This window comes from Numida meleagris, chromosome 6 (genome assembly GCF_002078875.1).
Source record: "Numida meleagris isolate 19003 breed g44 Domestic line chromosome 6, NumMel1.0, whole genome shotgun sequence".
Lineage (NCBI taxonomy): Eukaryota > Metazoa > Chordata > Aves > Galliformes > Numididae > Numida > Numida meleagris.
Genome location: NC_034414.1, coordinates 17,434,673 through 17,458,542, shown reverse-complemented (window position 1 = coordinate 17,458,542; position 23,870 = coordinate 17,434,673). Strand labels below are relative to the sequence as shown.

General features: G+C 38.7%; 2 long non-coding RNA genes across 5 annotated transcripts in view; both read right to left on the bottom strand.

Moving 5' to 3' along the window:
* LOC110401822 overlaps positions 1-23,870 on the bottom strand; it is a 247,983-nt gene that overhangs the window by 214,566 nt on the left and 9,547 nt on the right. The gene's annotated exons all lie outside the window — the stretch shown is intronic.
* On the bottom strand, positions 1,525-13,753 carry LOC110401823. The gene is made up of 3 exons (XR_002440639.1): positions 13,715-13,753; positions 2,575-2,677; positions 1,525-1,896 (listed from the first exon to the last, which is right to left on the bottom strand). It is a non-coding gene; the product is annotated as an uncharacterized LOC110401823 (long non-coding RNA).

Below are 23,870 nucleotides of genomic sequence, written 5' to 3'. Positions count from 1 at the left end.
CTGAACACAGAAGTGTCATGTTCAATACTCACACAACCTTCTTCCTTCCAAAGAACCTTTGTGAAAAGTTATTACTGTTTGGAAGATTCTTTCATCATAAGTAGGAAGCTGCTTAGAAAACAGCTGATATTTTAAAGTGTTTTTTTTTTTTTTTTAATGGTATGGTATGTGAAATGCATTGCTTACTTAGGAGACTCTAAGAATCTATTTTAATAACAATGCCTTTATCAAATTGTTGCCTGTTTTAAACTCTTACTTCAGACTATCACAGCTACAGATGGGAGAATGAAACTAAGGAATGTTTTGGGTTTTAAAATTAATAAGAATTAAATTCAACAATTTGTGCAGGATGTTAGCCCAGAGAAAAAGCAAAGACCACTCAAGAAAAACTCATTTTAATGGTGTCTGAAAGAGGCTAGCGATTTTTTGACTTTTTTCCTAAAAAACATATTCTAAACAAGTTTCCTCCCCAGAAAGTTGAAAGGCATACAAATCATGGAGATCTATCTAGGACTATCTCACTAGTAGAGAATACCCTCTTGCATGGAAAGAATGTTATTAATTGCAGTGAGAATTTTCAATAACAAGCTAGCCACTGTCCACCTGATATCAAGATTGTCACCACTTACCTAGTGCTTTGCTCTTTACATCTCTTGTGCCATAGAGGGGGAAGGGAAAAAAGCAGCAAAGCTTTCCTGTGCAATTTCCCTCCACCATCCTTCCTGTCTTCCACTAATAGTCTCCATTGTTTATTTTAATATACTCAAATATATGAACTCATCTAAAAGATAGGTATGGAAGAAAGCAGCAATTTACTTGTAACTCAGCCTGCTGCCTGCAGCAAAAACACATAACCACATTTCAGAGAACAATCTGGTTTTATAGGAAAGGGAGAGGCAGCAAGATCCAGAGAGATCAAGCAAGTAGTTGTTTGCAAAGGTAACACTCTCCCTCCTCCCTGTGGTCTAAAAACGTTCCTAACTGATTCGTTCCTAACTCATAGATTTGAATCTGGTGCAGTTCCTCATTTAGGTTAAGTCTACTCTCAAAGAGATGCAAATCTAATAGAGTTAGTAATAGAATCCAATTACATAGCACAATTATTTCTGCAAGGCACATTTGTAGGTTTTTATCTAAGAACAGGAATGCTGCTTGCAAGACACGTTTCTCAAAGGGAAACAAGTACATTTGCTATAGTTCACAAGAGCAATTGCCATATTATATCATAAAGAAATAACTTTTCATCATGAGATTTGCATGGACAATAGATCCTTTAATGTCTAACCTGATGTCAAGATCCTGGTAGCTGGCATAGATACTCAATGAGTTACGTAAAGCAAGTTTGGGGGTCTAAGCCAGTTCCCATTGGCAAACATCCACATTAACTGTGAAAGCAGCTTTCGGTATTGACCTGAGCAAAAAGGCCAAGGTGATAATGATTGATGGTTCTCCTACTCACAGCACTCTCAACAAGATTAGGAAGACCAAAAATTGTCTATATCAGCAAGCAAAATAGACGGCACATATACAGTGTTTATTTCATCTTTTTAGTTACAAAATGATATTTATTATCTTGTTTCAGGATTGTATTAGTGCATCTTAATTATTCTTGTACATTATATTTTATTATTTTTGGCTGAAGGGCTATGATATGAGAAAAGATTTCTGCTCTAGACAACTTGGAAGTATAACATAGCAAGGAATGGAATATAGGAAGGGAAAGCTAAAAAAGCCATGCAATGTTTGACATGACATGTTAGTCCCACAGGTTTAGGCATTTGTTCTAGCTTCTACATAAACACTTCAGATCAGGAAACACCAAAGTTCACAATGGCACTGGTCATTTCTGTCAGTAGCCTGGCCAAGTGCAGGTGTGTGGATTATTAGTAGAGGAAGCTGGAACAGGAAACAAGGTTATTTTGGGTAAACAGTAGGAAGAACTCACCAAATGATAATGAATACATTACAGCACGTCAGTCACAATTGAGGCACTAGAATTCTACTGATATAATCAGAAAACAACACACCACCACCATAACAGGCAGCACATATTAGGAAAGAAACAAAATTCTCTGCTGAACAGTCTCCCAGCCAAAACTGACAGGTCAAATACTGTAATGTTCATTTCTCCATCTTATATAATGTAGAATGGAAAAAGAAAAGTAATGATCATGATCAAGGGTGTGGAACAGCTTCCACACAATGAATAACATAACAGTCTAGCAGTCCTCAAGCCTGGGAAACAGGTAGTTGTGAGGAACAGGTCATTAAGATCTCTGAAATCATGACTGGCACAGAAGAGGCAAAGAGGAAATGATGGCTCCCTGGAGCTACCAATACAAGAAGTAGGAACGACAAATGAAACGTGCAGGTGGCAAGTTAAAGGTGAATAAAAGCAGATATTTCTTCACATAGTGTTTAAGCTGGGGAATTCCTTACCATAGGACATTACTGAAGTAAAAGGTTTTGCACACATGGAAAAAATGTGTGGAAAGATTTGTGAAAGAAATTCAAATATTTCTTGTTTCTCTGGCTCAGGAGCGTGTTCTGAAATAGTATTGTTATTACATTTACCTTGTTCTTTTTCTCTTTCCTAAGCATGCATTAGGAGATTGGTTACTTCACTAGATGCACCTCTGCTCCAACTCCGCACATCCATTTGTATGTCAAAGAACTCCTAAATGTAGACATCTGAATTTCAACACTTCAGATATACATTGCGCTATCTGAATAAATAAAAGCCACACTTTGGACTTCTTTAAGTCCTGCAAGTTTCAACTAATGCGTCACGGAAATGCATTGATGATAATAACAACAACATCATCTACAATTAATAATCATAACAAATTAATAATAAGTCTTCAATTTATTATGGGAACATGTCCTTAATCTAAAGAAGTTGAACTTGTATGGCACATTGATGTAGCAAATGAGGCTTCATGAAATGTTAATCATTTTGGTGTAGTAGATCTCCCAGTAAACAAATAAAATCAGTTCGACTAAAAAAATTAAATATATTATTTTCTTCTGGTAAAACAAAGTTCAAAGTATTTGTGCAAAGGTCACATTTCACAAAAGATATATTTGCATTCCATTGTAAGGAAAGCAGAGAAAATGAAATGTTTGATTGGCACTACTGAACAACAGAGCTGCTTGGTGCACTCGTCAGTTCTGAGATGTAAACACTCACCCAGGCCTGAGGAAATCCACTCTTAAGCCTCCCTTCTAAACAATCAGATCTGAAACTTTGGGGACCTGCATCTTAGCCAAATTTGTTCATTTCCCTATGTTTTCCCATTGCAACTATACTAGCAAAAACCAGAGTGACTCTTCTACGTCTGTCCGCAGCAAACACTAATCCCAACTAAATTTCTATTGATTGTACTTTTTAACCTTTAGAACAAGGAATAATTCTGCTCAGCACAGTAGTTTCAGAACTGATGTTCTCAAGCACTCTGAAAAATGGATACTGAGAAGGAAAGCAATTCTATTTCCTATTGTTGATACTGATCTACTTAAAATGTGTGGGTTTGGAGAAAGAAGGTTAGAATTTGCAACCTCTTAATGAGCATCATAGTAAAAAGGCATACGCACTTTCTTAAAAAATTCACTGTTTCTTCCATAAGAAATTACTTGCAGTAAAACAGACTAACGAGGAAGAATTGCGCATGCCTCAACCCCAAGACCCCCTACTTGGTCATTATTTGCACTGCAGAAGTTCAAACTCATTTCCCTCTCCCTGCTCAATTCCAAAGATTTGAACTATGACCTTCCATCTGCTAAAAAAACATCCCCTCAAACTATACATTAGTATTTGATTTCATTCATCAATCAATTTTTTGTTAGGCAAATGGATTGCTGAATCTCTTCTACTATGCTAGAGATAAAATTGTTGACCCAAGTTTTGTACATCCTATTACAATGAACCTCACTGTTAGTCAGACCAGGAAACTCCATGCACACTCTGGATTATTGTAATTCCAGTTCAGCAGCTTCGCATCATTTCTCAGACTCAAACAACCAAGTTCATTATGCAGCTCCATTCATAAAACCGTGCAGTGTTTCATACCGGCCAATACTTTGGAACCTGATGATAAGATACCGATTAAGACCGGCCAGATCTGTGTGAGCAGCTCCTGTTCCTAACAATATACAAATGCAATCGCCAAAGAAGTCTGTTCAGACATTTCTGTCCCTGCCCCACCTACAGATAATAAGATCCTGTGAGGACTGGTAACAATTAGCTTAATAGGAAGCAGGAGAAACAATTGCTATTGCCCCACCTCCTTAACTACTGCATTACAACGTGGTTCTAAGTATCTGGAGTATTTCAGGGATGTATTGTCTATTTATTTGTTTAAGTCACGATGAAAGCAAAACATTCTATTCTATAACAGCAACAGTGGGTGAGAGGAGGCAGCCTGTTCTCTTTTCCTCAAAATATGGATATCCTCAGACTAATTGAATACCTCCAGTCAATTCATAGAGCTGCCATTAACAGAAATTCATTCCAAGGCTCTATCTCCTCTCTTTGGACATGAGGGGAAGATCAAAGTATCGCTAGTGAATCCTGAAGCACAGATTTTTAAGGCAATAAGACCTGATTTCTCTGGTAGTCATTGAAACATGCACACAAACAGGAAAGACCAGCATGTACAAACAGTTAAGAAAATAAGCATAATCAGAATATTCTTGGGGAGAGGACACCTACACATGACGATGCAGCCTCTGTCAAATAAAGAGCCCCTTCCCTGATGGTTCCCCAGGGGTCTGCCTGGATGCAAAACTCAGTCCCAGCTTACAGAGTTGGGAGCCTGTCCCAGAGCTAGAGGCTGCAAGATTGCAATGCATTTAGATAGTCTGGATCTTACTCTAAGTTTTTCTTCCTGCAGGCTATATACAAGTCTTTATCTGAATTCCCACCACACCTCTGCCTGGGAATGGTTAGCTTTCCCCTCAGGGTCATTCGATATGGAGTAGCTCCTCTATATGTACAAACACCCACACCTTCATTATACCTCAGCTTTATTTTCCTCCCAGGCTTGCAGTTCTTTCTGCCCTAGTGAAAAGACAAAGCAGGAGGTGCTTCAGTATGACTACGCAATTCAAACCAGGAGCAACGCGAAATGCAGTCATGACTGAAGGTGTGAACAGAGCAGTTGGATAAGGAAGAGAGACACTGCAGCCTGGCTAAGTACCTGATGCACATGATTAGCTACTCCAAGTTAACCTTATCCTGCACTTTCCAAAACTGCTGGCCAAGGTGTTTAGGTTGATTAATCAACATAGACAAAAGGTCTTCAAGACAATGACAGATACAATGGCTTTCCCAGGATATCAGCAGCAATTACATTTCCTCCTATGTGAAAACAGGTCAGGTTAACGAAGGTCAAGAATACAGGAGATCATAAGTCTTTCAAAACCACTGACCAGTTTCACTGCAAACATCAAAGTGCTTCAGTTTAAAACAGAGAATAGAATGATATACAGCAAAACTATCCATGAGAAGCATGCTTCCAGTGTCTGTACAAATGACTGCTTTCATGTAAGCTAAAGAGAACATGAATCACATGTAGCACAGGGTACATGCATAACCCTGAATGTAATGCCTCCGATTTATTTCCACAGAAACTACAGCACATAAAAAGACCACAATAACACTGTTTGATAGAGCAAATTCTCAGCTACAGAATACAATTTTTCAACAGTCATGACCATTAGTTATGCATTTTTACCAGCAATGAACAAGAGCCTGCATGCCGTGCTCTTAAAAATCTCACTCACAGCTACTGAAACACACCATCCACTGCTTGGTCTCCATAAACACTCAGCAAGCATTGATGGATGTCAGTGGGTGCCATTTTTTTCACATGGAGGAATTCAGTTCCACACCTTAGATTCATACACGCTCCCATGTCAGACATCAGTCTGTCCCTCTGCTGCCATCTGTCACATGGCAACATAATTAAATGAATATCGGCGGGAAGGTTCAACTTCTATCATCACCGATATCTGCCTCTGATGTCATGAGCCAACATAATAAAATAAGAGGCATTGCTTTTGGAGCATCCACCACAGTTGCTGTATGTCAGCCATCTTCAGCAACTCAAATACAGAAGATGAACTGTGGCCGCTCAGGAACAAATTTCCTTCCTGAGAACACAGGCAACTCTTCGGAGTGTTTTCTAATGCATACAGGAAGAAAAGGCAAAATAGCAAGCAAGCAGAGGTGTCCCATGCAGTCTGTCAAAGTTCAGTTGCTGGGACACAACAACAGAGGGAAAGGTCACCGCATGTATGAGAGTTACGCAGAGCTTCAAGACTTTAAATAGAAAAGAGCTTACATAACGAGTGCCCAAGTGCTGCCTCATGACAACCTCTTGCAGCCAAACCATCATGGTGTAGTCTGGAAACACTGCCCGCTATGTTGAAGAAGTGCTTTGATTCAGATTGCAGTTATATTGACAGACAAGATATAAGACACAGCATATGATGGAATTTGTGTTTTACAATAGATGTTATCACAAGACTTATTTTTGTGCTACAGTTTATTACACCAATAGGATAACTTTGAGAAATTTTTATTCTACCGAACAACAAAGCAATTGGAGTTTCTGTTGGTTTTCCATCATCCATACAGCATAACTGAATTTTAAAAGATTGAAATTTACCAAAAAAATTAGGTGATAAACATAATTCACTTATATTACAATTATGTAACAATCCATTGTATTTTACAAGGAATTCTATTTTTGCCAATTAGAAATCAAGCACTTCTCCCTACAAACCTAACACACGGTTGCCTAAAAAAACATCTATTTTCAGATGAAAGGTACATATCTCCATTGCTCAAGAGTTCAAAAATTATCTTCATGAGGTATGTTCAGAATTTTCATTAGGAAGTACCTTATCACTATAACAACATGAGATTAAATAATTGAGAAATACATCCTAGAACCAAAGCGATCCAGAAAGTTTACACATCCCCTTGATCTGCAATTATACATTTCATGAAGTAGATTAATCCTTCAGTCACCATTAAAGGCTTTGCTGCTATACAAATGAACAACCAGACCGGTCTTACTGTGAATGAAGGGTTTGGGGCTCTTTTCTCGGTTGCAGATGCACACGCTGCCCCAATAAAACCATGAATGCACTTGATGCATTATACTTAGTTGTTCACTAACAGTGTGAACATGGTGGCTCTCAGAGTCACGACTAGTACATAACTGAAACCATATTATTCTCTTTGTAATTTTTGTAAAGGAAACTCCATCCGTAACACCAGAGACATCACTTGAGAACAACTGAACAAGTAAAATTGTTTGCCAAAACCGATAACCCTGTTTAAAAATAATAATAATAGTAATAAACAACAGGAGAGCTGCTCTAAACAATTGGCCAAATGTTGCCTATGAACTGCAAAATATCAGGTTGCTAAAATTATCATTGCTGGCTTTGTGTCACACATTACCTTGCTCATTCTGTGAGGGCAGGTTTGTAAGTACTGGGAATGTGAAAGCGATCAATCACCAGATGTTTAGCCTTGCCATATACTCCTGTGAAAGCCACAGATTTCAGCAATAGATTTGAATCTATTTTAGGATAGGATATATTCAGTGTATTTTTGTTAAATTTGTAACCAAAGAAGGATGGGATTATTATGCTATGACACATTCAGAAAAATGATTCCTGAAGCACTGAATGCAGTGATCACTTTGGGAAAGACATCTAAAGAGCATTTTCCTGATGAAAAATAATGTCACGTTCTTCATGAGCATAGATCTCTGGTGATTTTCTAATCATAAAAAGTTCTCTAGGATTGAAATATACGTGCATTCCACCAAAACTGAAAGAGATATCACAGACTCAAGCATAAAAATTTAACAACTCAGAAAATTATGTCATTGTATTTGTGGATGTTAAGTTTTTTGTCAAGAATATTTGAGGTAATCACTAGGGATCATTTAAGGTAAGCCATCTTACCCTTTTTTTTTTTTAAAGCTACTGCAGAGCACAGGGTGGAGGAGAAGGAAGGAGAGGGAGGACACTGACACAGGTTTTCATTTTCAAGCATCACCAAGAAATCAAAGATCAGCCCACAGCAGAATTCATAAGAAAAAAATCTCTGCCCTTATGCAGAAGAAAGTAATTGGTAACTACTGCCTATAAAAAAAAAAAGTCTGGCAAACTCAAGAACAGTCTTTACAGTATTCTTTGCATACCTTACATTTATTGAATGGTTTCCAAAATGAAAGCTTTCCCATGGGAAGGCAAAGAAACAATAGCAATTTCTTCTGAATGAAGCTCTCCTAAGCCAAAGAGTAAACATACAGTATGTGACCTGAAAGTTTGCTTTTAACTGTACAAGTGGCTAATTACATAACTAATCAAAATACCTTCAAAAGCAATTCCTAAGGGAAGATGAAAAAAAAAAAGAAAAAGCAGCCCAGAAAAGAGAGATGGTGATTGATAAACAGCTATACTATATGAACTTGTATGCGCACACACATTCAATTTTAACAAAGATGAAGATTCATTCAGCACAGCACTACATATTGCACAGGAGATATGTATTCTAGTTGAGAATTTAGTACAGGTTTAAAAGATGGACCTGTACAACATAGAGATCCTATTCCAAAAGGGAACATGAGCTGCTGATGTGGCAGCCATGGAATGTGATTACTGCATGCCCTAGGCATACTTCTCAACATCAAGCAGTAAAGTAGTTGGAGTTTCACGACTGATTTTGAGAACTGGACATGATTTCAGAATTTAAATTCTGTTAAAATTAGAGGAACGGGGGGGGGGGGGAAATCAGTTTCTTTACTTGGAAGACATGGAAAAATTTGAAAAATGAACATTTACAGAAAGGCCTTTGATCTCAGAGAAATGACATATGCTCATATCCCATAGGCATCTTCAACAGCCTTGCAACACATGGAATTAGCCTGTATATGTACTTTACTTCAAATTAGTTCTTATAGGAAACTAAGAGCAAGTTTGGAATTTACAAACCCCGGCTTTGTCTTTTTTAGGCAGCTGTACTACAGAAGGGAATTTTAATATTTTCTGCTTACTCTGTATTGGTCTCCACTTGCATGACAGATTTTCAAAGCTGTGCCCAGTTCTGTGCAAAACCTGGTAGAGATTGCACACTTAGGTGTCTCAGCTGTGCTCTATTACCATTCCTGCTTGTGGTGGAGGCAGATCAGCTCAGGTGTTCCCTGACCCCTACTGGGGGGGTTGACCCCTTTTTCTCTGAGCAGAAGAAAACAAGGGAAAAAAAATACACTTTGTGGCTTTAGGAAAATCAAGAAGCTATAAGGAAACAAAAAAAAAAAAGGTAGAAAATACTTGGTAGGTAGAAAAGTCTTCTCTGAAGGCTGTGGCAGGCTGAAGCTAAACAGGGGAGATGCCAGGAAACTTCTGAAACCAAGATCGGCTTTTAAACACTTTTAGCTCCTCCTGATCAGAGAGATCCAGCTGAGTCTTATTTACTGACTACCAACACAAATTCTTGGTATTTTTGTTAACCATTTAGGTATCACAGCTCCAGGATTCCCATTGTGCTGCAGAAGAGGCACTAGCACAAGCAGCATGAGCAGCGTGGTCACCACCAGAGCACCCCTGTGAGTGGGAGCCCACAGGGGATGCCGCACATTCCCAGGTTCAGCCCAGCCACAGCAGGAAACTATGCCAAATAAATTGGTCCAAAGATCATCTGCTTCACCATGTGGTATAGGAGGAGTTTGGCATTCAGCCTAATACATTGCTTCTGAACAGATCAACCTCTATCTGCACTCAACTGGAAGAGCAGCTTTGGAGAGAACATCTCCTGAAGGCAGTTATGCACAGGCCATCCTAAAACTTCACAGTGCAACAGCAAAAATGAGCCCCAAGGCAAACATTATCCATAGACTGACAGCAAACTGAAGAGTTGAGAAAATGGTTTTCCTTATTTAGACAAATTTCCATGCAACTCCAAAGAATGAGTTCAAACTTTTTTTTTTAGTAATAATGAAAAGTCAACAGATTTTCCACCAAGCATCTAAAATATGTATCTATCTCTCCTATTTTGGATCATTGCATCTCCGGGACAACTAGCTGAGCACTAGAAATTCAAGCATTACATGAAATGAATCTGTCTCTAGATAAAAATAAAGTCTATGTTTTTGTATGAGACAGTCAGTTACTGATGAGTAAGTGCATTTAAAATCACAGCTAGTGTATTTGCCTTACCAAATCTGCTTCAGTTTATTTCAGCAACTAGCTGATCATGTCATATTTAGCTGTAAAATATACAGCTCTGAAAAAATATGAGGAGAAACCTGGAGATGTACAGTATAATTATGAAGAGACTTGCCAGTACCTCCAATGTTAGGTGCCAATATCAATATTCCTAATGAACTGCATTTTCCCCATCTGCTTCCACATGCAGCCAAAAAAATCTATGTGAACCAGTTTATGTCTCAAAAATCAGTTTCCTACATTCACCACTCGCCCCCAACCCAGGCAGGTCTCTATTATATATCTGTCTTTCTAGGTAAATCTCTGAACTCTAGATTAACCAGCACACATTCCACATTATCTGACATCTCCAGAGGTATCTCTTTGCAAAATGCCACAATGCACGTAGTTACCTATTTCCTAGGGCACATAAGCAAAAGTTCTCAATTATGTTCTCTTCTGAGGCTGAACCAGACATCGTCTGTCTGTTAGGATAGAATCTTTTTCCCTTGCTATATACAAACTCTGAACCAAGAGTGAATCAGCATCTGAATCTCAACATCGTAAGTCAAATAAGGTGGACAGCTTGCAGGTGGAGAAGGACATTAATGAGAAGACCAGGAAAAATCCCTGTCTTTATCAGTCCTTAGTTTTCATCATTTTTTATTTCAAACACAGTACTCAATTCACCTGAATCAAATAAGCCACATAATTTCAAAAGGAATTAAGAGTTTTGAATATGTAACTCAAAATACTTGCTTTCACAGTTAAAACAGTGTTACATGCATGTGCGCATGTCCACAAGAATTTGTGCCCATTCACATGAACGGCAGCAGGAATACTGAAAATGAAAACAAGGAATCATAACAACATACTGCCTGCAATTCAACCCTGTACATCTTTTCTCAAAGTAACCCACTGCACATTCCCAGTCACAGCTCCATATTACCTGCAGTCCCTTAACACTGATTTTTTTGGAAATTACAGCTCAATTAAATATGTCCAAATCATTTTCCCTCTCAGCCTCTGAGCTTATTGATGAGATAAACTTTATCAGAATCCATGTTGACCTTCCTCTCTTTTGAACTCTGAAATACTGATTAACTTGTAAGTTATGTAGCAGTGGGCCAACTTAAATAACACCCTTTTCAGTACTTTGTTTCCTGCTGACTGGCTATTTCAGCACCTGTAACTCCTTAACAATCAGCTCAGCAAAAGGTGAGAGAATTACAAGAGCTGTAATTGGGCTCATTCCCCTCTTTCTTCAGCTCATGAAAATGCAAAAAATCTTACCCAAATGGTAAGAAAAAGATGATTCATTCTTTTCCAATTATCTTAGTGTAAGTTGTCAGCTGCTCCCTAATTAGCATCAGCAGCAAGCCAGACCAGCAGTGGCAAACTGCAGCAGGGCTAGCCACAAGAAGTCAGAAAGAAAGCAGGTTGCTTGAGTCATTCTTCCATTGACAAATCTTTAAAGGAAAACTTAGGGTTCACATAAGGAAGGTACCACTCCTCTGAGGTACATACTGAAGGCCTGACCTGCTGGACTTGCCCTCTCACTTTCAAGTTGTCAAAATCACAGAGGGTAACTTGCCTGCTGCCCCAGATAAGGGCAAAAGGATTTCTCCCCCACCCTTGCAGTATGATCAAGATCTGCTCAGGATTTGTTTTATATCCTATCCAGAGCCAGGAATTCCAATAGGGAAGCAATGGCCACAATCTGTAAGGAAACTTCTGTTCAAATTATTTTACTGAAGAAATAATTAGACTGTTCACAGCATTGTAAGTTCTTCAGTGACCTCCAGCTAGAATTGAGCCAGGGTGATACAGGCACTAAAAGGACCCCAGCACAAGCAGCCATCAGTATAAAACGCTTCAGAAGATCTACATGCAAGTTATTGATTCATAAGTATTATACTCAGGGTCACTGTAAACTGTGTTACCATTTCCAACAAAGGCCACTGCTTTGAGATGAGTTTTAAATAATTCCCTTTTCTTTGCAGTTCAGCCATTCTGCCTTCTTGCTTTTCAATCCTGAAGTCTAGTTTACAGAGTTCAAGAGATACTTTCTTGCTAAGAAACTGGGCTAGAATTAATAATGCTAGTAGTGTTATGTATGGATAATGCATTCCCTAAATGTTTTCAGCAAATTATTTCAAAATGCTATTTTGATATTCTCCCTTTTCTCTAACAAGCACTGTTTTGCATTCACAGCTAGGATGTAAAACAGTGCTTCATGAACGGAAGCTTTTATAGTGTTGACATCACAGCTAATAGGAATTAGTACAAACACATTCTTTTTTTGTGACATTACATTTTTAGAGTTCAATAGCCCTTATTATATCTCAGAGAAGATGTAGCTTCTCATGATTAGCCATGTGCATGATCTGGCATCAGAATCAAAGCTAGGTCAGTTATCTACATCCAGGAATTTCACTTCATCACTTTAATTACGATTTCTTGATATATTGTTTTTTGGGTTGTTTTCTTTCAGAGGTGGGTTGTGGAGGGCAATGATACTGATTACAGGGATAGAAGAGAGGGCAAATAGTCTTGTCACAAAAGTTACCGGACCTTATAAACAATTGCAAATATTTTGGTATGCATGCTGCAAGTTAGCTACATCAGTGTCCTGCACTTCTCATCTAGAGGAAACCAAACTTCAGAAGCAGTTCTTCTGTTGAAGTCCTAATTTTCCCGGTACCTTCAGAACAGAACATTAGGTGACTAATACAGTCATTTTGAGCTAGGTGACCAGTAAAGCCCTTTCCATTGGTGACTTAATGAGACTTCGTATCTTCTTTCACAGTGGTCATGTATTATTTTATGTACAGAAGTTATCAATAAAAGTTTATTAGCATAGTACATGATTTTCTACTTGTAAGTCTAGGAAACAAGAAAAAGAGTAAATCTGGGCATTGCTTGCTTGCAATGACAGATCTAACAACTTAATCTTTCTGTGTCTTCTTCCTCATTATTATGGGGAAAAAAAACATGCCTGCAGGACCCTCTGAAGCATTTTAGTTACTATCTGACAGTACGCGTATCTAAGCATGAATACTAAAAATATTTATCATGAAGCCACAAAAGAAGCAAGATAAAGTTGTATCTACCGGTGCTTCAATAGCACAAAATGTCTTAAAGGCAGTAAGGTTCCCATTCTGACTTACTCTGCAAGAACTAAACTTATTATCTTTCACAGAATTTTCCATCTGTGGTGAGACGTATAGCCCCTTACTACATTTTTCATTTATCAAGTACACTGTCATATTCATATACTTTTCTACAACCGTACTAGCTTTAAAGCGGAGTTTACAGAGGACACAATTCTAGAACACTCTCTCCTCCCAGGATGCAACACTGTAACACAATGTAAAGCATAGCAATAGCAGCGAAGTAGCAAAGTCTTTTAAGCTGCAACAAACGAGGATATGCACAAAGGTGACAGCCTTGAACACAGAAACAAAGGAAAGAATCTGCTTACCTTCAGAAGGCCTCACATACACAAAGATCTCCAGCAAGATACCCTTGCCTTCCCTGCCAACCCTTAAATGAGGGCTGGGAAGGGGTGGATCCTGGCTCCACCCCTTCTGGTCACTCAGGTTCACTGCATGCACCTGAGCTCCCCTGGGTTGGCCCTGCCTTCCCACCAGGTGCTCCATCACTGGTTCAAGCCATGACTTGCATTTCTGCTACACAGGAGCACCTGGGAAATTCAACACCTCAACAGATTATGAACTTTCACTTAAATAGAAGGACAAAATTTACTCCCCAGTGGCCATTGCAACTGGTTGGTAGTCTCTCTGCATTCACAGACTGGGCACAGGTGTACATAAAAGCAATGGAAGATGATAACAGATATTCTGCTTATCTGACTGTACAAGCCAATAACAGATTTGGCATTAGGTCTAATCCCCACTCTTAGAAGTGAAATGGTGTTTTGAATGGAGAAAGCAACAAGCATCCTTCTACCATTACTAAATTTTTGCTGAAGATCACAAAGTGATTTCAGTTCAGTGGGATTTTTCTATCTTGAGCTGGAGCTACGCTACTTAACTCATTTGTGCTAATTCAAAATCCTATTGAAGTCTTTTGCACTGCTGAAAATATCTGCCTTCCAACAATAACATTCATGTGAAAGTTATTTGCAAGAGTCTCATCTAATTAAAGTCACGATGAGATGCTTCTTAAGTCACAGACAAACTAACAGGAGGAGGCTTATCTCATAAACAGAGTGTGTAGCCCAAATATTAGAGATAGAGCCTATATAGTCAACACAGACAGAATAGCAAGATATTTTGTTTGCACAAAGCTCTGAGACTTGGAGAAACGGAGAAAGATCTTTATGCGGCAGATAATGTTCAATAAAGTAACCTGCACATCACGCATCTTTCTGGCTGTCATGGTTTTGATTTGCTGAAAGGTACATAGTGTATTTCTAACCAGGTGAAAGTCACTTTAAACATTTATTCTTGACTAGGTGTTATTTTTTCAATATCACCATCTACACCGATGCAACTCATTCATTCAAGTTTTCTTTGAGAAGGCAGGAGAGATATTTTTGCATCTATCAATCATTGCACTGATATGAATTAAAATCTTCTTCATATCTATTTGCCCCCCAGGCTTTCAGGGTGGTAACCATCCAAACTCAGAGATATTCAAAGCTATAAAACAAAGCAAACTTGTACATTTTTAATGGAAGAATGTAACAAAGATCTGCTGCTGAGTGACATGAACCAAAAATAAAAATACAGATGACAAAGCACGCACTTGCCAAACAAATTCTAAGACCAATTTAAGAATCAAACAGAGTGCTGCCAAAGCTTTGAACTAGAGGAAGCAGATGCTTTTGCTGCTGTGACTTGCATTTCCACCCAGCAGGTACACAAGATGAAATCCGGTCTCATCAAGTCACTAACAAGGATTTAGGGCTAACAGCAGATCAGGCTAAGCCAGCAATAACAACACTTTTACATATGATTTCCTGATACATGGAAGTTAGATATTTCCGCTATTTCATCTTCTATTTTTCTTAGAACAAACTGCTGAAAACAAAATTGCAATGGAATGCAGGCATCTATTCCAATACACAATAGTTTATTGAAATAAACTACACAGGAAACATTCTTTCTCTGTACGTATGTATGATCACCACCAAGTTAAGTGAACAGTGTATATACACAGGCAAGAGCAAAGATACTTTGCTTAACAAAAGTGAACTTGGCACAGATGGGATTCATCCCTGGTAAAATAGAGGTACCATCATAGTCCACTTAGAAGAGTCATTGCTGTCAATACAATGAATTAGTTTGGTTTATTATCATTGTATATTGTCAGAGTCATATTTACCAAGCAATTGCTCTGTCTTTACTTGGCTAAAGTAAATGCCACAGTAAGGCCTGTGAAGCTCTGAGAACCCAGTCTATGTGAATTATAGTGAAATGTTTTCTTTCTGCTACTAACAAATAGGTTTGCTAAAGCAGTAGCAATAGAAGGAGAGGTTTGCTTGGGGAAATAACAAAACAAAACAACAACAACCACCACCAACAACCTCCTTCAACAAGATATCTGTTTCAAGAAAATGTTCGTGCTTCACTCTCAGTTTCCATTTCTGTTTTCTCCCCAGAGGTCTCTAGTATCAACTACAAACTGCTTTTGGTCACTTTCCCAAGGGAAAGCTTTGTGGGGCATTAGTAGCTGGAAAGACACAGATTGAGAACAGCATGAAAATACATGGAGTATAAGGCTATAATGACATCATTAGCATAATTTAAACTCCAGGTTCCCTAGGGTATTGCATCAGTAACTCAGCTGAGACAGTGACCAAAAAGAAGAACTCTCACATAATTTAACTCTTTCTTATGAAACGTCAAATAGATGAAAGCAGAGAAGACATTTTGATTAAAGCTTCTCAGCAGTTAAACCCCATAGGAAAAGCTCCTTGTAGGAGCTCAGTGATCCCATGGAGGTGTATAAATGTTTCAGTTCACTGAGGCAGGAAATAAGTCAGGTAGAGCAGCACAAATGCAGTGTCCCTGTCTCTTTGTCCTGCTGGGGAGGAACAACTGCCACCATCCCACCAGTGCAGCAGCCAGTCCCCAGTGAGCACTGGGTCCAAGTAATGCTACACAAACACACTTCAGCAGCTCCTGCTACTGCAGGACCACAGGATTACGTTGGAAGGGACCTCCTGGGATCATCTAGTCCTACCCTCTGCATTTGCTTTATTTCCTTCTCTGTGGAAGTAGCACATCCAAGACTCATGGATCTGCATCACAGAATTTCTATCTGCATCTGTTTTTTTTTGTTGGTTTTTTTTTTTTTGTCTCATTCCAGTCAACAGATGTTCATCATCAGAAGGCTCTGCTTGTTCAAGTGCACAAATGCAACAGTAAGTCTGACAGGACCATCAGTTACCTGGATCAGCCAAACTAGGTTTAATTCAGATATTGGCTAGCATTTCAATAGCTGTCAGCAGCAGGGCGGTAATCAAGATCAACTCAAAATGCTGGAAACAAACAGTGTTTGAAGGCATCCCAGTGACGTGTGGAGATTACAACTAGCAATTGGCACATTAACAACTACAGATGTTCACTTGCTCTTGTACTCAGTTACTGAAGGCTTTTCTAGCTTATGCATGGGCTACAGAATACCACTCTATCTTAGATAAACATCTTTGTCATAAGAGAGAAATGGTTTTCCAAAACATCACTCTGAAATTTCAGCTGAAGTCAATGAAGCAATGGTGGCTGTTCGTTGTTTCTGAAAGATAAATTGAGGACTTGTCAAACTTCACAGACACATTTTAAAAGTCAAACCTAATGTCTGTTCCCAGACTCAGTGACACAGAAAGCAAAAGGGATCACATCTTAATGTCATGCATTTTAAAGGGACTATATTCATTAAAGGACTGCATTTTGTTCTGTGCAAAATTCAATAAACTGTGGTTGTGCATTAACGAAATATTGAAGAGGAAATTAAAAGTATATTCAGTGAAGTTCTGTTTTTATGAAAGCATAAGTATAGAGAAGAGGGAATATAAGTAGCGCACATTGGAAGCCTTCATTATTTAAGTTGCATGTAAGCATTTCTTTCTTCAACAAAGAATAAAGAAAGGAGAATTATGCCAGAGATCATTTTTATTTTTCTTCAGAATTAGATAGGTAAAGATAGTGGACTAGAATTTATTAATAATTGAAAGGAGGCCTTAAAAAACTGAAGAAATAATAAACTGATCTGCCCAGCTGTAACTCCTCCAAGTTATTCTGTCTCAATCCAAACACCTTTAGCACTGGTCCTCTAAAAAGACCTTTTCAATCTTTCCTTGCCTTTTACAATACAGCAGTGTTGCTCAATTCATTTAAGGCTTAATTCATGAATAAGAAACCACATTTACTCCACGCTCCTGCTTGGGATCTATCACACAGCTGGGATGAAAGGGCCTCGATTCAGAAGTTGCCAGGAAGCTAGGTCACAGTGGTACAGGGTCAAAGTTTAGGCCAATACAATGAAGCCCACAAAAATTTGAGTAATATGCACGTCTCATCACAATACATGGGAACTCACATTTACTGAGTCCCACAAAACATTCCTTATGGATCCCTAAAGTCTCATTAAAGACAGAATATGAACAGAGTCTGTGGGCATCAAGTATTTCTCACCCTCAGCTGGAACTGCTAGGATGGGGAGGAAAGGAGGTGGCAATTGTAGCAGAATGCAAAGCAGAGCACTGTCCGTTTTCCAGTGCTACATGGCTGCTGACCAGAATAAATAATGATTTTCCTCAACTGAATCTTAAGAAACACTTTGGGGATCACATGCATGTTGCACAATGTTTAGGGAGACGGGAAAGGAAAGAACACGCCAGTCTTGGACAGGAGGGGTTGTGAATGGCTCCCAAAGCCCACTCTTGATGCTCAGGAACACTAAAAGCATCTGTGTGCCTGCCCCAGTGAGGGCTGCAACCCCCCTCAGTATGCAGTTCACATACAGCTTTACCTCCACAAGAAAAAGAAACATTCAGCAGGGAGGAAAAAAATCCATTAATGTTCCAAAACATGAAACATTGGAGCAGAGTGTTTGCATCTTACAGAGTGTTTGCTATGAAATTTTCAACTGCCAAATGAAATGCATCAGTGCAAAAAATAGCAGAGAAATACCAAAAGATGCCATCATGTCCAGAACCGCAAGTATTTCCTTGTATTCACTATCCCCATAGCTAGACAGGGAGGTTCCTCCACCCAGTGTGACTGTAACTTCCCTTATAGAAATACCACGCACACTCAGAGTAGAGCATTCAATGTGGTTTTTAATGCTGATGATTCAGCTCAGAAATGGCACACAAACAGCCAGGCTCACTGGTGTTTCATTCTGCATTTGCGAACAGCAGCCAGAGACTCTGGGAGTATCCCCTACAATTGTTAACCAAATGAAAAGATCCCCCTTCATCCATTTCAAACTCAAGCAATTAAGCAAATAATCACCTTCTCTTGCCAAAGCATGCTTCTGCACTGAGTGAGATGCAATTTGCAGCCAAATAGGAAACTTTTGGTTACAACCAGATGAGCACAGTTCCAGTGGTGATAGGGCTGACTTACCTACACCTGCTTCTGCTTTTGGAAGGCAGGACTATTCTGCAGAACTATTCACAGTAAAAACTGAAGATGTGAAAAGGAAATCTTGGTGCTCCTCAATCAAAGGAACAAGAGACAAGCATCACTCGATGTGGAATTTATTGGTTCACTTTTGTTTTTTACCATATTGCAGTGTTACAGCAAATTATGTATCTTTAAAGACAAGAGGGTTGGTAAATGAGAGTCAGATTCTATCATCTTAATTCACCTAAAGTCACTAGTAACCCTACAGAAATTACTTGTTGAAGCTTTCAGGCAAAATATGTAAATAAAATTAAAAGGAAAAAGAATCCAATCTTATTCTAGTCATACTGAGTCATTTGTTGTCTAACTTGCACAGCAGGAGGAAGGAACAAGAGTCTGCATGAGAGCACATAAGTACTACAGCAGGAGACACCTTCTCCCCTCCTGCCACTTCCAAAAGCAGCCGACCCTGCTACAGTTCTAGGCCTGGCAGAGCCAGGATTCCAGTTGGGATAAGGAACTGATTAATGGCACCAACACACCATTTTTTCTGACCGCACTGCATCAAATTCATTTTCATCACCGAACAAAACGACATCTACCAGAGACGTAGGCAGAGTTGCAATTCTTACATTCCTCCTACTGACCTCTGACACCAGAGTGAAATAACAGGAGGATAAAAATTATGACTATGTGGACCAAAAGTAACGGTGAAGAGGCAGAGTATTCCAGTGAGTCATGCAAATACGTACAAAGGAAAGGTCTTGGTCCCTTTCATTTCATATAACAGAGGGAAAATTCTCACTGTACATTTCCACTGTGTTTAATGGTTTTGTCTTTTTCTCACTTCCTTTTCTTCCTGCCAAGGCAGCCCCACATCATCCTCAGGAGCTTCATTGCTGGCCTATTACACAGTTAATCCCACTTCCCTTTTCTTAACTTTATACCCAAGCAGGCTCCATCCACTGTGCTCAGCACCAGTTCCCATCCTGCCTCTCCTCCTTTTTCCAGTCTTTTCACTTGGGAAGGTAGAAATTTTACTCTAGCCAAATCCCAGTCCTCCTCTTTGGGGTCACAATAGCCCTCTTTTCCCCTTTCTGTCTCTTTCTAGCTCCTTTTAGCATTGGTACTCAAGTGTCTCCAGTACCAGGCTCCTTACTGCAGTCCTATTTCTCCCTCCCAGCCCAAGTCCCTCCTCAATTCTTCTTCATTAATTATCCCATTTGTTTCCCAACCTATTATTCTTGTCCAAATTCTTTAAGCCTTCAACACTATCAAACATTGCTCCTTTTTCCTTAGTTGCAACTCTAATCCCTCAACTAACAACCACATTCTGTTTTCCACCTTTATTTCCAGTCTCTGTGTCCCATCTGCAATCCAACCAGGCAGATTTTTCCTTTATACCATGCAGGAATATCTCTCTGAGAGCACAGAAAACGAAGTCTCCCTGTACAGTCATCCATGTTTAACATGGGACACAGAAACTGAGAGTTGTAATGGGACCTCGGAAGATCCCATCCACACCTACACTTGAAGAGTGCAAATATTTGACATACTTCAAGGACTGAAGTAATAGCACTATCACAAATCTCTAATAAGCACATGCAAATTATGACTTGAACTGTTTTGCAAAAGATTATTTAAAAAGCAAAAAAAAAACAAGTTCCATTCAAAAGAATTACATAAGTATATTTCTCACAGAAAGTCCACAATGTTGCCAGATTTCAGATTCAATCCAAGCTCTAAGTACTAGCATATTTAATTTAAAAAATAGATAAGACTATTTTTGACATGTGCAACCAAAGTGTCATTTGATTCTCATTCTGAGAAACAGCTGGACTCTACTGTAACATCCCTGAAAATCTGCAAGAGCTTGATACTCTAGATGGAAACCACAAGCAACACAAGTATATGCTGCTCTTCGCTCAGGCAAAAAAAAAAAAATTAAATGCAAATGAGTTCAAAATAAAACAGTTGATAATTTCTAGTTTTTCTATAATCCAGAATTTTAAAAAGAGCCAAGATAAATTTCATAGTACCAGTTGAATGGCTTGTACATCATACTCGTATTGTTAGGGGGAATTTTTAGATGCATAAAGATTCTGAGTGACAAGCTACCCATGAAATCCACTGTAAAGAAGGGACTCACACTTAGGAAAGAAGTGAAGACTACAAATAGACCTTGAGCAATTGTGTGAGAGTGGATTTGGAACTGTGGAAACCCTTACCTGAGCTGTCATCTGGTTGTTAGTTAAACAAAAAACCAAACACAACCAACAACAACTTTCCTAAGTAGAACCCCAGTCCCAGGGACCCCTTTAAAAGTGCATTTAAAACAGAAATTGCATGTTTCTGCATCTTTTAAGCCTGCTCTGTCCCAGAGATTGTTCTCAGTTTTGTCACCCTTTAAAACAGCTGCTTTTTCTTAAATCATCCAAAGGTGAAAGGAAGAGACAAAGGGAGCGTGGAAACAGTGCTATCCAGAACTGATTTTAGCTTTGGCCAAACACCATCTGTGGGAGTAAGAAATGAGGAGATGTGATAAGGTGAAGGTTCTTGACTTGTTTACAATTAAATACCCAAACCACAAGATATTTATTATTTTGTATTTGACATGCAAATTTTAGGAATCCAAAACAGAACTTTCAAAGACCTCTTTATGTGCCATTGAATTATGGCTTATAGCTTGGATCTAAAAAGAAAAAACACCTTACCGTAGTCACAATGACAGTTCTATCTAAAAATCATCTATTACTTTCTGCAGAATGTTTTAGAGACCATTTGAAGGAACTCCATTTCTACCGCATACATTCATGAAGTAGGTTTTGTAAAGTTTACAGATGCTCATTCTTGTTATTTCAGTAGAACTCTCCCAAAACTGCATAGACCTCGCACTATGCCGGGAACTCATGGCAACTCAATGTGTTCCCCTCACAGTCATGTAGGAATCACATACATTTCCACAGAGGTATGAAGACACATGAGAGGCAAAGTGAATTATTTCCCATGGCTGGGAGAGCCATTCTTGTCATGATTTCCCTCTTCATTTCTATCAACAGCAACTTCTCTCTGAAGTCAGAATGTGAAATAGCAAAGGGGACTGAAGGACTTGACTGTTTCTGGGAACATCAAAGACTGGGTAAATGGAAAGGGAGAGAAGGTTCTGTGAGGAAAATGGTCAGCAGCTGCCTGCTGTATCCTTCAGTGTGATTCCAGAACTTCAGTTTCTAGCACTGTGGTTGTACAAACACACAGATTAAATTAAAAATGTCTAAAGAATACTGTGATACTATATGATACACACCATAAATTTTAACTGTAATTGCTTCCTATAACCACGTTTGCCTTAACACTGTAAATACGGAAGGGTGTAACCCTTAAACATGCCCTTATCAGTTAGCTATATAGAAGAAAGAAACTGTTGGTAAGTTTTTAAATGCATTGACTCAGCAGTTTAACAGAGCTGACTTGGCTGCACTGAAAGAAAAGGCCGAAAAAAGAAAGGTCTTCATAGGCTCTAAGATTATGATAACAAATGTAAATGTGTCGTGAGGAAAATTCTAATAAATCTGCTTCCTCTTCTTTGTTCTGGAATAATGAATTATTATTTATGCACTATCTGCTTCTCTGTATTTCTGAATATCTGTGAAGTTTTTGCCAAAAATAAATAAATCACAAAACACCACTGTTTTAAACTGGCCAAAGCATAGGGCATACTGTAATTAATCACAGCTTATCATCTGGTGTGCCTGATCTCTCCAAAAATTCATGCAACTGTTCCTACTGAATTCAACATGATGGTTCATTTGACTGGTTGACTATGCAAGTTCGCAAAACTAGACCTTTGAGATTTTACACACAAAACTAGATTAATAGATCATTTTACAAGGGAATCTGAAGCAAACAGTGATTCACTGATCGTGGGCAGGTGAAACATCTGATTCTGTCTACTTTGGGTTTAAGAGAATGGAAGAAAGAGGGCTTTTCCCCTTACTTTTAGGAGAGTTGCGCAGACTAAGAAATAAGCATAGGTGGAAATCAAATAGTATTTCCATCATCACTTTACTCCCATCATTGTCTCTAAATTGCTCACCAAGAAAAGTACCCTGTAGTGAGATTATTATCAATTATTACTGAAGTATTAGGTATCTTACTATCTGGAAACAACCTCTATTTTTTCATAATTATTTTCTCCAGTAACATGTATTGGACCGAGTTGTCTCAAATTGCCTCATTCTTCAGCAGTATCCTTCTAGTTACACAGGGTCACTTCTAGCAAAGGAGCTTGCCCTGGATTTAGCTGCAACATATTCCTCTGTTTTGCCAATATTTCAACTATAAAATAAAAATTATACCTGTCATAACTGTGTGCAACTCCACCGGCTTCAGAGAAGTTGCACTGAGGCTGATTTGGGCTCAACAATTCAACAGTACTTACGAATGTAATTCATAAAAAGCATATACAGACATCTGATGATGACACATTAGAATTCAATTTTGTTTCTTGAATAACATGCTTTCAATTGTATTTAAACAGAGCTATGTAAAACGTCAACAGGTTTTACTCAGAGTTTTGTTGCCATTTAAGTGTTAGCTGATGTTGGCCTGGTTCACGTGTTCCTAACCATAAATAAAAAACACTAATGTAAATCTTGCAAGCCGCTAGACTGTACTTAATTTCAACCCCCATAAAACTTTGAAGAAACCATACTTCAAAGAAGTGTTTTAGAGTTATCCTATGGGCTGTAGCACACAATTGCATTTTGACCAAAGTTTTTTTGCAAACCTTCATGCACAGCTTGAATTCCACATTCAAATTTTATCTAGAAACAGACACACTTCTTGTATGTGATATCTTTGTAAGGGTTTACAAACTGCAGTGCCAACAAGCTCAAAGAAAGGAAGCTATGGGAGCAGCAACAGCAAATGAGGATGATAGAAGCCAGGGACAAGTAGAAAGAACAGTAGTACTACGACATGGTTAAGTAGCGCAATTTCCACATTAAACATTTTTAGCTATGAAAAAGGAAAGAATCTACT